Source organism: Paramisgurnus dabryanus, chromosome 8, assembly GCF_030506205.2.
Source record: "Paramisgurnus dabryanus chromosome 8, PD_genome_1.1, whole genome shotgun sequence".
NCBI lineage: Eukaryota > Metazoa > Chordata > Actinopteri > Cypriniformes > Cobitidae > Paramisgurnus > Paramisgurnus dabryanus.
In genome coordinates, this window is record NC_133344.1 from 21123081 (window position 1) to 21139570 (window position 16490).

General features: G+C 42.2%; 1 protein-coding gene across 1 annotated transcript in view; it reads left to right on the top strand.

Annotated features, from left to right (window-relative positions):
• Positions 1 to 4101: 4101 nt before the first annotated feature.
• Positions 4102 to 16490, top strand: part of samsn1a (SAM domain, SH3 domain and nuclear localisation signals 1a) — a 41775-nt gene continuing 29386 nt past the window's right edge. The window contains exon 1 of the mRNA XM_065280918.2: positions 4102 to 4280. The gene's annotated coding sequence lies outside the window, so the exon portion shown is untranslated. The remainder of the gene's footprint in view (positions 4281 to 16490) is intronic.

Below are 16490 nucleotides of genomic sequence, written 5' to 3' on the forward strand. Positions count from 1 at the left end.
AAATGTCCCCTTTAAATGTTTTCATTTAAAGATATTTCTCTTCAGAAGACATATAATACAAAATAAATCTCTTGTGGTCAGCTGAAGAGATTAGTAATTTACATTTGGGATGAAACGAGACATTAAATTATAAATTTTATATTTGGGTAAATGGATTAAATGATTGACACTGTTGTTGATAGCTCAATAGATTTTGTGTGGTACAGTCTCCACAGTTTGTGATTCGTGTGCAGCTGGGAATTTTTGCCAGCGTATGTGTGCATGCTTATGACTATGAATGTGAGCATATTAGTGCAAAAACGTTCTTGAGTGAAATGGACAAGCTTCATAGCGTTGCTTTATGAACAGGAAATAATGGAAGTAGATGTCTCGAGTCCAACTGATTCCAATTATGAAACTATAAAATTGGATTAGAAATCCTAAAGGCAATAGTGATGAAATTAGAAGGCGCCCAGCTCTATTTCACAACAGTTTTTTGCAGTTTCTGCAAAATGTTTATTCATTTATTAACCTTTGTTTAAACAAATAAAGGGGTTTGTATTGAGAAGATTTAGAAACGGATTGTTGCACCTTTCATTCAAAAAAGAATAAAAACAAATTTATAGTTTATGTGTCAATACAGCTGTGTTATTCAGTACACTTTATATAGCAAGCTTTAAAGTTTATTAAATCAAGCAATTATGCTTCCCTTTAGTCGGCTAATATTCCTCTCTCAAATTCACCTCGCTTCATTGCTTATCTGTGTTATTTATTTTGTGTTTTTATTTTTTTTTAGCAAATATGTGTTTATAGGTTGTGTGTGGGGTCATAGCTTGCCTTAGGCACAAGAGTTACCTCTATACTTTAGGGTTTCCTCATCAAACATCCAAAATGTAAATTTACCCCATGCATAATACAAACTACAATCCTATACATATAGGAAACCATTCTGTCTCACTTTAGATGGGTAATACCACTAATATGTTTTCTCTTGTACTGCACGTCATTGCTTTGTCTCTGTATCACACAAAAAAATAAATGATGACATTTTGGACGGATGCTCTGTAATGTCTATTTAAGGGTATCTCCAAATTTGTTTGTGATACTAAATAAAACACAGATGATGAAACCACAGTGGTAAAATAAGGAGGCTGACCTTGGACTGCCTCTGTAACACAACCCCAAAAATGATCTGCAGGTCAGCAACCTTCTCCTGCCCTCCATTATCATGCCTCTCTCTCTCTTTTTCTCTCTCTCTCTCATGCTTCACTTCCACACTTTTCTCTCTCACTCTGTATCTGTGTCTCTCTCCCCCCTCATTTAGTTTTATATCTTCTTATCTTCCTCGATGCAAAATTTACACGGCTCAGCTATTATACTCATACAGCAGCTTTTTTTTAAGCTGTCATCACTTTTCTCGCTATTACAATATACAGTAATACAACATTATAATGTCAACAGAGGTCATGTAGTATTATCTTCCATTATTTCTCCGCATTGATCAATACACAGCATAACCACGAAAAACTGTAGCGTACCGTGTTGCATGGTGAGGGACGTGCGTTTCCAGGTGACTGAGTGACTGAGAGCGATATTGAAATTGGTATGTTATTGCTGAAAAATGAGACCGCGTCAGCAGCTTCCTGATGTCACACATTCAATGAGTAATTACCGCAAATCGCAAAGGCAAGCGAGAGAGGGCCCGAAGACGCCTCATCCATTGCGACGCTCATCTTTGCAATTTAAACCACCGGTGATCTCTCAAAAGGGCCCCTGCAATTGCTGCGCATTTACACGCCGTTGATTTTCACTTGTCCTTGTACGCAGAGCTCCTTATCTACAACGCCCTTCGTTATTATTCTCTGAAAATAACTTTGCGCTCAAGGTGAAAGAGGCCTTGCTCACTTTTTCCTATTTTAATTCTCTTCACAAGTTTGCAGTTTTTGCTTTCAGGTGCTCATAGAGAAAGTAAAAAATTTGTAAAGGTTTATTCTTCCCTTTTGTTGTTCCAAACCTGTATGACTTCTAAAAATAATCACATAATTATCATCATTTTTGTGTGTGCACTATTTCTTTAAATCATCTGTATGTCAAATCGTAGTACCCTTCAAAAAGTACAACTTTGATCCTCGAGTTTATATTACAATAGTACCTCAGATATTGATACCAAAGAGTGCATATTAGCACTTCAAATAAATATATTAGTGCTAGGGGCCATTTTATGCCCATGTGTAATGTATAGGTTAAATCCAGTGTTGCAGACCCTTACGCAACACAAATATACTGCAGTATATTGGAAAATATCATGAACATATATTAGGCAATATATTCCCATATATGGGATTTAATATTTATATTTCCCAATATATGCTTAGAAAATATCATGTAATATATTAGGCAGTATATTCCCATATATAGGAATTAAATATTTTTTCTTCAATATATTGCAGTATATGAATAGATCATACTTGTATATATTGATACAAAATATATTGCAACCAAGACTAAAAAGGCACTATGTTTTTCCCTGTAATAGTTGGTCTTTATATGATTTAATATACTGCAATATATTACATACATTTAGAGTATATGTATCAACATATTACTCCATATATTGCCAATATATACTGCAATATATTACATACATTTAGAGTATATGTATCAACATATTACTCCATATATTGCCAATATACTGCAATATATTACATACATTTAGAATATATGTATCAACATATTTCTCCATATATTGCCAATATATTATGGGATATATTAAATAGTATAATGAGATTTACTCGATATATGAAAACAGCAGTAATTGCAGTATTGTTCAATATATTGCAATATATCACTTACATATATATACACAATATAATATATTTGTATATAATATATCATGATATATTACTATGTAAATTTCACAATATATGGAGAATATAAAATATATTCTCACGTAATATATTGGACATTGAGAAAAACCCCATTTCATCATCCAATCATCAACTAATGTCTTCTCAAGCTAGTGATGTTGGAGCATTTATGTGAAACCTTTCATCATTCTGCATCATTTGAATCAAACTACTGTATAATCCATGTTGCCATGTAGCACCTAATGAACACCGTTGGTCCAGACATGTATGCTTGGCTCATATTTCTCTGTCAATCACAGATGGCATTTACTGGCTAAAACTGGGACTGGGGAGATCTTGTGCCAACAAGGACATTCATCTGCCAAAGACAAATTGGTGCACTGAAACCCATTTAATAGATATGGTTGTTTGAAATATAGGGCATTGCTGGTTTTTGACAGCACTCAGAAATGAAAATTTGCTTGGTTTACGACCTATGTTGCTTAATATGTTTATTAAGAGAACCATAAATATCTATGATTTTCAGTGTGTTGCACGATAATATGATACTGTACCAAACAATGAAGTGAAATGACAGCTTAAGCTATATACACAATACTAGTAAATGGCATGGGAGAAGCACTGCACCAGCCTCAGGTCACCAGAGATTTAAGGATTGACCCACCACTGATAGATAAAGACCAAGGTCTCAGTGGTCAAGCTTGTTAGCCATAGCCACTCTGTTAGGACCCTTATTTGCAACATTGGAAGACCAAATACAACAGTATTGATTTTGCAATTGATAGTCGCATGCCTGCTATTGATCAGGATCAAGCATCTGCCATTTGCAGAGGTGTGCATTTTCCATCGGTAGTGGGTTTGCAATTAAGACCCGATTAGCATTCAAAGCCCATCTGTAAATTGTTGTAATGGGTGTTCATTAACCCCCTACTTTGCTTTTGGAGGTCAGAAGGAGGGTCCCTTGGGCTTTACCCTTTTGCACCTATTTTGTGACAGTCATTTTATTTGCACATAATCATTTTGCCGTTATTTATTGCATAGCAGATGCATGATTAAAAGCAAGGACTTACTTATCTGCATATATGATACATTAAAATGCAAGAGTGCTTTCATTTAATAGACTTAAGTTATTTTTAAAGTGTGTAAAGTGCTGGCCTCTTTTATAAATGTCTTATTTATAGAATTGTTATCGGTGTAGTGTTTCCCATAAATGTTTGACCCTATTTTTTTTTCCTGAAATACAGGACGTACAAATTCAACGTACCTGCTTTCATCTCTTGCTGTGAAATCAATGGAGTGATGTAGGTATCTGGTGGAGGACATGAGGACAGCTTAAGCAGACTGCTTGTCTGAGTTCTATTTCATGCATCAGCGACTACAAGCTCAGACACCACGATCAGCCTTTACTGTTCAACACAGCACTGCCTCATACTGGTATGCACTGTATGCACACACACACACACATACCAATCCCGACACAAGACACATTTGGAAGGTAACACAACATGTTATCAGATGCCACATTGATCTGCTGAATATGAAGTCTTGCTGCACCAGCACTTCGGCGGAAATGGCAGTATACCTTTCTGGAACTCAGTTTGGGTCACTTCAGACACATTTACATGCTTTTAGCCAAATCGTCATTGCATTATAAGGTATACATTTTTATCTATGTGTGTTCCCTGGGTTCAAAGCAGCAGCAAATGCAATGCTCTACCCACTGACAAGGAGCACAGGACATGAAGCAGCTATATAAGAGAAAGTACATATATGTATACTACTAAATATATAAGTGTATAGTTTGGTTAGCAAAATAAGTAGACCAGGGGTGGGGAACCCTGGTCCTGGAGGGCCATTGTCCTGCAGAGTTCAGTTCCAACCCTAATTAAACACACCTGAAAAATCTTCAGGATTACTTGGAATTGAAATTCAGGTGTGTTTGGTTAGGGTTGGAACTAAACTCTGCAGGACAGTGGCCCTCCAGGACCCAGGGTTCCCCACTCCTGAAGTAGACTAACCCCTGGTTTTACATACAGGGCTTAAGGCTAGTCCTAGATTAAAACACTCAATTGAAAATAACTTGCACCTACAGATCTTAAAATATGCAGGTGCCATTGATTTGTCTCAAGATACAAACCAGTAACGTCTTTGTCTAAGGCATATTTATAAAAGAACCTTACCCATACTGGAAAAAACTATATTCTTATAATATATTTCAAAATATACAAAATGGGCAAAAATATGTGTTTGCTGAAATATATGTTGGAATATGTTTACAAAAATGTATTTTTCCATTTTTTGTATATTTTTAAATATATATTCAAATGAAATAAATTGTAAAAAAATATATTTAGCCCCCCATATATTTCAATCAAAGGAAATATATTCACGTCGTATTGGAAGAAAATCTTTGTTTATGTTACGAACCTGTAAACATAAGTTTTAAAAAGGTTAAAATTTAATATATTTTTAACTTCACAAATATACCTTGTATTTAACATATATTTATAAATATTCAGGTCAATAGGGAATGTAAAATTAGAAATGTATTTGCTTCCACTTGAAATAATTGTTTTAATATATGTTGATATATTCAGTTAAGCATACTTTCTACAAAATGTATTTAGCATATATTTAAAATATATATTTTGGCCAGGGAAATGGATTTTTTTGCCGTATGGGTAAACACAGGGGCGGCCAGTGACTTATTTTTCGACTTCTTTTGTATCCCATCATGTGTGTGGCATGTAATTTCAAAATATGTGTTTGGTGCGTCATGTAAACTTATGTGCATCACGTGTGATGTCAAAATACGAGCCTGCTGTAGATGTGTTTAATGGGTTTATGATAAAAGAGACGCTCGCGTTTGCCAGATACTCGCTTAATCTCATGTGTAATGAGAGTTTAGTGTTAAGTGAGTGTCTTGTGAGTATTTTGTGAACACGAGCGTCTCTTTTATTATAAATCCTTTCGACGCATGTGCAGCAGGCTCGTATTTTGACGAGGCATAATGCACAAGTTTCACATGACACTCCGAACACAAATTTTGAATTTGCACCCCTCAAAAGAGAAGTCACCGGCCGTCACTGCTTATAAACATCTTAATTTTACTAATGCCTAGTCCTGGCTTTAGCTAATTCATGTCTGTGAATTACTAAAATTGAGAAACGTCCACTCTAAAACTTTGTATTAAGCACACTGGGTCTTGTGCTGTGAATTATACATAGTCCATTGAAATGTAAATATCTTTAAATATTACATTAACACATTAATATTTAACTTTGTATGTTAAACGAACTGTACTGGGTGGCCACCAGATATAAAATCATGTTCAAAATACAGGTTTGGATCCAAAGCTCTTTAACGAATGGATAAAAATAACATTAAACACAATAGCAGCCATCTTAATAGTCTTAAAACGAAACAAAACCATGTGATATCCTAATCCTCCTGGCTATTTCTGACAGCACAAATCCAAATATACCAACCCTGTCCTCTAAGTTCTAGCATAAATCTTTATTTATAAATAGTAAATCATTGTAAGAACATGCGTATGAAAGGTCTTTCTCTTTACGCTGGCCAGAACAAATAAAGGAACTGTGGCTCTGACCTGTAGGTGTATTATAAGAAAGCAAGCTGCCTATAGCTGAACCTAATTCATCATGACATGGTCAATGAGGATCACACTGGTATGGCCGGCAGGGAAACTCCAATTTATTTGCTGTCTACTGCACAATGACGTGTCTTAGTCAGAGGGTGTGACAGACTTCAGAGAAACAGATCCATAAATACAATTCATAGATCCTCTTAGTTACCCTGTTTACATGATTTTAAAAAATCCCTAATTTCAGGAGTAGGCCTAATCCAGCTGTTCCTTTGCTACCTGTCCCAACTTTTTTGGAATGTGTAGCTCTCATGAAACCAAAAATGAGCCATGACATGAGCCATGACATTTCAAAATTTTAAAAATGTCTCACTTTCTACATTTGACATGTTATTTATATTCTATTGTAAATAAAATATAAGTTTATGAGATTAATAAACGATTCCATTCGTTTTTTACTCACAATTTCTACAGTGTCCCAACTTTTTCTGATTTGGGGTTGTAGGTAGAAAACAGTAAATTCTCAAATTATGAGATTATGTCTGTTTTTTGACAATAGTATATAAGTGCACGATTATAACCTTTTTAAACAGTGCTTTTCCATTGCATAGCATGGCCCATTATGACTCCAGTTCACTTAATACTTATTATCAGTGCTGGTCAATCATCTTTTTTCACCAAACGAGTTTAGTTCAACCAAAAATGTCAATTCTGTCATAATTTTTTCACCTTTGTGTTGTTCAAAACATATATTAGTTACTTTATTTTAAAGAGCACCTATGGCCTGATTCACGATTTCCTTTGGTGTGTAAGTGTGTATAAGTACGTTAACAATATGCAAAAGCTACAAACCCCAAGGTAAACAATGATGCGAGTTATCATCTTCAAGGTAAATCTCTTTTCTTGGACTACAACAAACACACGGATTGTAGGCAACAGTTTACTTCCTGGGATTGGTGATGTAGACAAGACCGACATTATCATAATTCCTCCCGCTTTGACTCACAGCCTGTAAGTTAACTTCTGTTATGCATTGTGAGCGAATCATTCAAACATAAGGAGTGTCACATTTCCACCTGACGTCATAGGTATTCAGGCCAATCACAACGTACGGATTAGCTGGCCAATCAGGGACACAGAGCTTTTCAGATTGATGCGTTTGTTGTACTGTAGTCCAAGAAAAGTTTTCAGTTGGAGACAATAACTCGCATAATCGTATATTTTAGGATTTGTATACTTTGCAGACCCTTAAAGCAACACCAAAGAGTTTTGGCTCTTTGCTCCCCCTACAGGTTAGAAGCGTAATTGTCCATTACCCACTGTCATAAATACTGAGGCATAGCTGGCTCTGATTGGATTGTAGGTCTGCCGTAAAGCAAGTTTTTGTAGTATTCACTCGGACTACAGGACCACTACCCGACGTTTGGAAACTTCTTTAGTGCGGTTTTGGCCGATAGAGGGCTGCAAAGCGAATGTGAAAGTGCTGTTCACCCTGTTTAGAGTGGATGAACGACTGAAACTGTTTTGGAAGCGTTATTTTAAGGTAAAAAAAACTCTTTGGTGTTGCTTTAACATGTTCTAACACACAAGATAATCAGATAATGATATGAACCAAATGCTCGCGTCACGTATTATATATTCATCAAATACTTTGATGAATCTGCTTAATCCCGGCCTCAGGCTGCTTTGTTGGCAGAATCCATTCTGAGTCTGATAAAAAAATTCTAATTTACAAGAAAACATGTCAGGCGCACTTAGAGGGTTTTGCATCTGAGCTCCTCATTTCCCATACAGCAGGGATCGTTTTTACAAACTTAACTTTGTTATGCCCAAACTCGAAATACCCAATTAACACAGGGAAGGATCATTGGAGAAGTATTTGGGGAAATCAAATTCCTTTTCAGCAGGCTCCTCTTAGGAAAGCCAGCAATAAGGCCCTTTATCTAATATATGCCAAGAATAATTAGGTTATTGCTGCACGGCCTGTTGTTGCTCAGTAATTAGGCGAGTCTCTCATGGATCTACTCCAGGTCACAATGACCTTGAGGAAGAAAAGAAAATTGCCCGGTATTGACATCTAAACAGAGGATAGCGGGTCAATTCCCACAGCCAGCAGGTGCACCCTGATCACGTACCGTGCGTTCCAGCGGCGGCGATGCGGAAAACTGTTGGAAGTTGAGGATGTGGAGATGAAAAGGAAAGTATTATGAAGTGCACCAAGGTCCTTAAGGAGACAACGAAGGCTTTTGCTCCTCCCATGCCTCTTTATGCATCTTTAGTCGGTGATCTTGGCCTTCCTTTTGAGGTAACTTAAAAAGCTGGGGTAAGTGGGCTAAAACTGTCATTGCAAAGGGTTTATTCGTTGCCGTTCTGAAAATAAAAGCGAGATGCTGATTTGATAAGTGTTTGTAAACCATTTTTATTACAGTATATGCTCTGTTACACATTAATATTAATACTTTATACATTGTTGTAGGGTATAGATATTATGATGTCATCTCTTTAGCAAGACAATGCTTTCTGTCATGTAATCCATGCTTTTAAGTTCCTCTCTGTGGTGATCAATACGAATCCTGCATTTTAATATGGACATAACAGATTTCTGTTCATTCGTGCTGTTGTGTAATATACACGCCATTACAGATCTTCTATCACCTGCAGTCTGCCAACATGGCTGGTTGCTGCGCTGTAATTGGTGATATTGGATCCTTAATCAAAACGCTTATTGTTTCTCCTGTCTAAAAAGAAGCCATTACGGCCCCATGAGCCGAGATGAAATGAAACAATTACAGGCCAAAAAATCTTTACGAGGAAATCGCTAATGCTATGCAAGACCCATAATGGGACTAATATAGGTCATACTTTTTCATGTCTTTCATTCTTATTTTTATCGGTTTGTATTTATCTATTTATTATATGTCAAGATAATCAATTTGCAATTAAAAATGTACACGTTACCCAAACATTATCTTAGTCAGTCATGGTGACACATTAATGAGTTACTAGGTGTGTTGACAAGACGTATGGAGACATAAACTGGATATGTGTTAAAACCAGATAAAAATCAACAAGAGGTCATCCCTATAGGTCATATAGTCATCAGCAGGAAGCAAAAGAGGTCATGAGAGGTCACGCTGATAAACACCTTCATCGATGGGTGTGCAAGTCACCAGCAGGGCAGGAAATGAAGAACTCCACCCCTCACAAGGTCACAAAAAGTTAAAGGTCCCTCCGAGGACACTCATCTATGACGCAGGTCAACACGAGCTGCGCAGATGTGTATCGATGCAGTAAAGTTTTGAGCCAGGACTGTTATAGTATGTAAAAATTAGGTCTGTTTTAAAGTGTGCATACATTAATAAATGAATGAATATATAAATATGCATACATGAATGACATGAATAATTGAAGCACTTGAATAAATTGAAGTTTCATCCATCTCATATGTTAATACAGCTTTCATCTACATCTGAAATTAATGGATCAATAATGCGAGTAATTTACATGAGGATGGTGGATATTATGTAGTGTACTGTGGGAACCTTCGTAGAAATAAAACGTGAGTCTTATCCTTTTGACATCAAAATAAAATTTATTTGACAACCTGTTTAAAACATAATTGACGACTTTCTTTAGTTCGTAACTAGTTTAGCATTGTGTTAGTTGTGGGTTTGATTCCCAGGGAACACACTTAATGATAAAATGTACACTTTGGACAAAAGCGTCTGCGTAAATGTTAAATCAAGCTGACCCTGAGCTGTATTTAGGGACCAGCATTTGCTTTCCCAAGACCGAACATGTGCACACACGCACACATATATTAAGATGTATACAGGGAGTTCTCTGTTCCAAGTAGACTTTAAATAAACTGGCACATAGTGACCAAGAGGATGCAGCTGGACCATCTATCACTCCCAACATTGGATCTGAATAGGCGGGAGGGTGAAGAAAGATAGTGAGTGAAAGAAAGAAAGGCGGATGAAGGCAGAAACTAGCGCTAGACCCGAGAACACAATGTGTGCACCTGGATAAAGCTTCCCCACATTACTCAGCTCTCGTCCGGTCGGATCCGGATGCATTCAAAGGGGCTTCATCAAAGACCCCTGCTGTCTGAATTCCTCCCCTCCTGTGCAACTTTCCCTTCGATTTAATAACTCTTCCTGTTCTTTTAATTATTTTTACAGCTTTACGTCTAATATTTTAATGTGGCCTGAGACTTTGTGAAGACTTTGGAACAGCTTCGAGTGCCTTTTACAAAGGTCATTGTGTAGTAATAAACACAGATATCGTTACGAAGTTAAATGAGTTGACCTGGTTTACACCTGGCATAAACATCCGTCTCAGATGTTGTCTGACGTCAGCATGAAATGACTCAGATCACGCTCATTACAAATTGCTAATACATGAACGTCACTACAAGTACTGTGCTTACGTGTTGTAAACAACAGTGGGCTGACTTTTGGTAGCTTGGATTGGTAGAGAACTGCGTTTGCAATGCAAAGGTCATGGGTTAGATTCCAAGGGAACACACATACTGATAAAATATACAGTATGCAGTATAAGTTGATTTGGATGAAAGCGTCTGCGCTGCAACTTACTATTTTGAATGTTGACTAAAAATGAGTTGGCTTACCTTATAAAAACAAGATGAAATTGCTTAATTTGATAAGGGAAAGGAAATTCTGATAATTTATTCACCCTCAGGTCATCCAAGATGTTGATGTCTTTTTTGTTCAGTCGAGAAGAAATTAAGTTCCCTTTCAGTCGGTCACTACGACGTCACGTCGTGACCGACGAATTGGGAACCGCTTCGCGGGTGACCTATCTGCTTCGAGAAACCTTTAAAACGCCAATGAACTTGGCATGCAGATAATTGCATCTGCCGGCGCCGCCCCGCCGCACAGGTATTTAATGAGCGGCAGGTGCAGTTATCAAATCAGCTTTTTAGCTTCGAAAGCTGGCAGACTGACTGCTCACGAGAAGCTACTCTCTGCTCTTTGGAGAACTCTGCGTGTTTGATTTGGTTGGGCAAAGGCATTTCAGCGGAGGCTCGCGGGTGTTCCACCTCTCTTTTTAATTTTTTTTCTCACTCTTAGTTGAGTGTGTGCGTAGCCGTTCCCCTGTGTGCTTCATCAACATCAGCACATTAAAAGAGTGTTTCCTCTAAAAGAGTATTGCGGTGTTCTGCGTCTTTTTAAAGACAGCATTTCACTTGCACTGAGGCAGGAGCGTCTTTTTAAAGACGTCTTTCTGTCCGTGTTTCTGGATGCGGCAAATGTATGGGTCCCCGGGTGGCCACGATCGTCCTCTCTCGTGCGCAAGAGTGCATGCTGAGGCGGCGTTCGTGGAGGGTTCATACTCCTAAGAGAGCGTGAACCTCTTGGATGGCGGAGACGGGTTTCGTACCTCTGGGAACGTCACCCCCTTTTTTCCGTTGCGGAGCCCCGTTAAAGGTGCGGTGGCAAAACTCCGGAAATCTTATCTCCGTATAAACGGTGCTGAATCGGTTAGCTGGTTCGTCCAGTGACTCTCAGCACCCCCATCCACAGCCAGAGGTGCCGTAAGAGACGGGTGGCGCGTGTTCTACGTGCTCTCGTCCTCTTTCAGTCCTCACGAGGATTCTATGTCTGTCACAGCATCGGAGAGGGGGTCGTCTATTCGGTCGCCGACTCGGACCCACTCCCGCCTTCGGGTTGGGTAGGGGCTCCCGTGCTCGACCCCGAGTGGCGGCCATGTACGCTCGGGAGCGCGGAGACGGTCTGTGTGGAGCGGAGAGCTCCTCCCCCACCCGCACCGTCCCGCCTAGATGATTGGCACTTCAGGACTGCAAGAACAGCCCCAACCTTCTGTGCCTTTCTTCCCGGGGTGCATGTTGGTTGACACGGTCGTGGAAAACTCGTTTTCCTCCCGGAACCGACCGTTCAGCCATCACCTCTCACCTCTCCTGACGGCGGGGCCGCTAAGGGTTATGCTGCTCCAAGAGACCAGCCTCCCTCCCCTCACAGACCCACGGGCTTGTGAGAGGCGGCCTCTGCCGTGCGCGCCATGGCGCGATGCAGGTCCGCCAGGCTACGGCACTGAAGGATCTGCACAGGCGAGGTCACGGTCCGGCAACTAAAGAATCCTGTGTGGCTCTGACCTGGCGCTACGAGCGACTGGGTTCACCCCACAGGCCGCCGGACGTGCTATGCCCACCCCCCGGTGGTCCAGGGACGCCATCTCTGGTTGTGTCTTGCGGGCATTAAGTAGGTCATTAATAATCGCCCTAATGTTCCTTTTTAGACCAGCCATTTCGGCGACGCGGCTGAGAGTGTCCAACAATGATCGGCCGCTTTAGAGCAGACTGAGGCTTCATGCCACGTCGGAGCCTAGCTGCCCCCTCCGTTACGTCAGTATATTGGTCTGCTTTCCGCCGAGGGTGTCCTGCTACGGCTTTTTTCGTTCCTTCATCCCGGCAGCTCTGAGGAACCTGTCGTAAGCTGCTCACCCGCCCACTCAGCCCGCTACAAAGGTGGAAAATGAAACTTAGCGGCTCTGAGTCGGGCGACCTGAAGATGGAGAGGATCGCTCGTCAGGAGATGGTGAAAACATCACTCTCCCCCCCCACCCCGTAGGAGGGCCGGGTGGGGAATCCTTGGTTTCGTTTTGTGTTCCGCCGACTTCAATCGGCACCCACTAACCTCAAAGAGCGAATTCCTCTTCTTTCTCCAGATCCCCGGAGGCATATAGGAGCTTCGGACGGGCTCAAAACCCTACGTTCTCCTCTTCCTCATTCGCCAGCGGATGTATCGAGCGGGACACTACAAGGGAGCCCCTTTGCTCAGCATCCATCAGCGGTTTCGGGTGAGTGTTTCATTACACACAACATCTCACAATGCGGCCAAAGAGCACGCGTCGTTGAGTTCCCCGTCTCCGCTCGCCACGGGTACACATCGTGCCGTTAATTTCCTCTCGCTCGGTATCTGGGGGCCTGGAAAGAGCTTCCCAGCCCGTCGCGTTGGCTTTTACGCACGATCCGTCTCGGTTATACATTCAATGTGCCCGGCTACCTCTCAAATATTCAGGCTTCACCACGGTGAAGGCTGCCGATGCGCACGTACTGCGTGCGGAAGATTGCTGTCCTATTGGCGAAGGACGCGAGCGAGCCGGTCCCTCCAGCCGAGATAAAGTCGGGGCTTTACAGCCCTTACTTCATTGTACCCAAGAAGAGTGGCGGGTTGCGTCCGATCCTAGATCTGCGTACTGAGTCGAGAATTCACAGAATTCACATTCACAGAATGCTGTTCAAAATGTTTACGCAGAGGAGCATATTTTAATGCATCCGCCCCCAGGATTGGGTTGCAGCCTTCAACCTGAAGGACGCGTACTTTCATGTCTCCATACTTCCCCGACACAGGCCGTTTCTCTGCTTTGTGTTCGAGGGGTGGGCATATCAGTACAAAGTCTCACCGTTCGGGCTTCTCTCTCTCTCTCCCTGTGTCTTCACGAAAGTTGCGGAGGGCGCACTGCAGCCCCTGAGAGAGAGAGAGCGGTGTTTGCCTTTTGGCGTATTGGCTCATAATAGCTCAGTTTCGTCAGATGCTGTGCACACACATAAATCGTGTACTTAAACACCTCGCTCGTCTCGGTCTTCAGGTAAACTGGGAAAAGAGTAGCTAAACTTTGCCCCGTGCAGAGGATCTCTTTTCTCGGAATATAACGGGAGTTGGTCGATTTAACAACACGTCTCATAGAAGCGCGTGTTCAGTCAATTCTGACTTGCCTAAACATTTAAAGGCAGGGTTGCGGTTCCACTAAAATAATTTTAAAAAAACTTCTGGGGCATATGGCAGTAGCTGCGGCTGTGACACCGCTCGGGCTGCTCCATATGAGACCGCTTCAGTGTTGGCTTTATGACCGAGTCCCGAGGAGAGCGTGGCTCACCGGCTTTCACAGTATTATAATTACATCGAGATGCCGTCACACTTTCACCCCGTGGTCAGACCCAGCGGTTCTCAGGGTGTGGATGCCACTGAGATAGGTCTCCAGGCATGCTATTGTTGGCAAAAATGTCTCTACAACGGGGTGGGGAGCTACGTACGGCGGGCTCGTCGCTTCGGGGGTCTGGTCGACATTCCAGCGACATTGGCATAAATTGCCTCGAGCTGTGCACTGTATATCTTGCGCTCGTCCGTTTCATCAACGCGATTCGATGCTTAAGATGTATTAGTGCGCACCGACAAAACTGCGGCTGTAGCGTATATCTATCGCCAAGGCGGTCTGCGCTCTCGTCACCTGTCGCATCTCGCCCGTCTCTCCTCTTCTGGAGTCAGAAGTATCTGAGGTCTCTTCGCGCCATTCACATATCGGGGTCGCTGAACACAGCGGCAGACGCGCTCTCACGAGCAGCGCGCCCCGGCGAGTGGCGGCTCCACCCCTGGTCGGTTCAGCTGTTTTGGAAATGTTTCGGCAGAGCAGTTAGATCTGTTTGCTGCTTCAGAGACAACCCATTGTCGCCTGTTTTATTCATTATCCGAGGGAACACTCGGCGTGAATGCACTGGCACACAGCTGGCCGCGGGGTTTCCCCCCAGTAAGCTTTATTGCGCAGACACTGTGCAAGTCAGGGAGGACGAGGAGCGCATTCTATTAGTTGCGCCGTACCGGACAACTAGGAATTGGTTTAACAGAATTCACTCTCCTCGCGACAGTCCCTCCCTGGCTGATTCCCTGGCACATTATGGCACCCTCGCCCCGATCTGTGGAACCTCCATGTGTGGTCTCTGGACGGGGCGCGGAGGTTTTAGGTGATTTACCCCAGGCGGTATCTAACACCATCACTGTAGCGCGAGCGCCGTCTACGAGGCAGGCGTATACGCTGAAATGGAACCTGTTTGTTGTATGGTGTACTTCTCAACGAGAGGACCCCCGGGAATGCTCGATCAGTATTGTGCTTTTATATCTCCAGCACCGCTTGGAGAAGACACTTATCATTAAAGTAGATATCGCGGCAATATCCGCGCATCACGTACCCATAGACGGTAGATCTGTGGGTCAGCACGATCTGGTCATTAGGTTTTTAAGAGGTGCACGGAGGCTGAATCCTTCGCGCCCTCCCTCTATTCCTCCTTGGGACTTGTCCATGGTGCTGAAAGCCCTTCAGGACTGCCCTTTCGAGCCTCTGCGGACTGTGAGCGTCAGGTTTCTCACTATGAAAACTTTGACGCTCCTCGCATTGGCTTCTATTAAAAGGATAGGGGATCTTCATGCATTTTCGGTCAACGATTCGTGCCTTCAGTTCGGACCGGTTGAATCCAGCGTTACACTAAGACCCCGGCCGGGCTACGTGCCTAAAGTTCCCACCACTCCCTTTAGAGATCACGTGGTGAATTTACAAGCGCTGCCTTTGGAGCAGGCAGACCCAGCCATGGCTTTGTTATGTCCTGTGCGTGCATTACGTGTGTATGTGGATTGCATTCAAAGCTTTCGGACCTCAGAACAGCTCTCTGTCTGTTACGGTGGTCAGCAGAAAGGGAAAGCTGTCACTAAACAGAGGATGTCTCATTGGATTGTAGACACAATCGCCCTGGCTTATGAAAAACAGGGCATTCCTTGCCCTTTTGGGTTGAGAGCCCATTCAACCAGAAGCGTGGCTTCATCTTGGGCTTTGGCTCGTGGTTCCTCACTTTCAGATATTTGTAGAGCTGTTGGCTGGGCGACACCTAATACGTTCACTAGATTCTATAGTGTTCGTGTTGAGCCGGTATCCTCTCGAGTTCTCTCGTCAGATCAGTGAGAACATCGAGGAACGGCTCCTGTGTCGGCTTGGTGCCTTTCTTTTCGGTGCTGCACGACCGCACCATTATGGAAGGCAGTTAAGGCAAAAACGTTACAAAAAGCTGTTTTTTGTCTCCTCCACCGCTTGGTGGCCGATGTTGCGGAGCATCGGCTGCCAGCCTCTCACTAGATGTATCCTTGACTATCTGGGTGAGGCTAGCGCCCACATTGCGCCCCCTAGTGGTTTCTTTGTGAGTATTTCCGTGGAAAGTTTCTGATTTACCA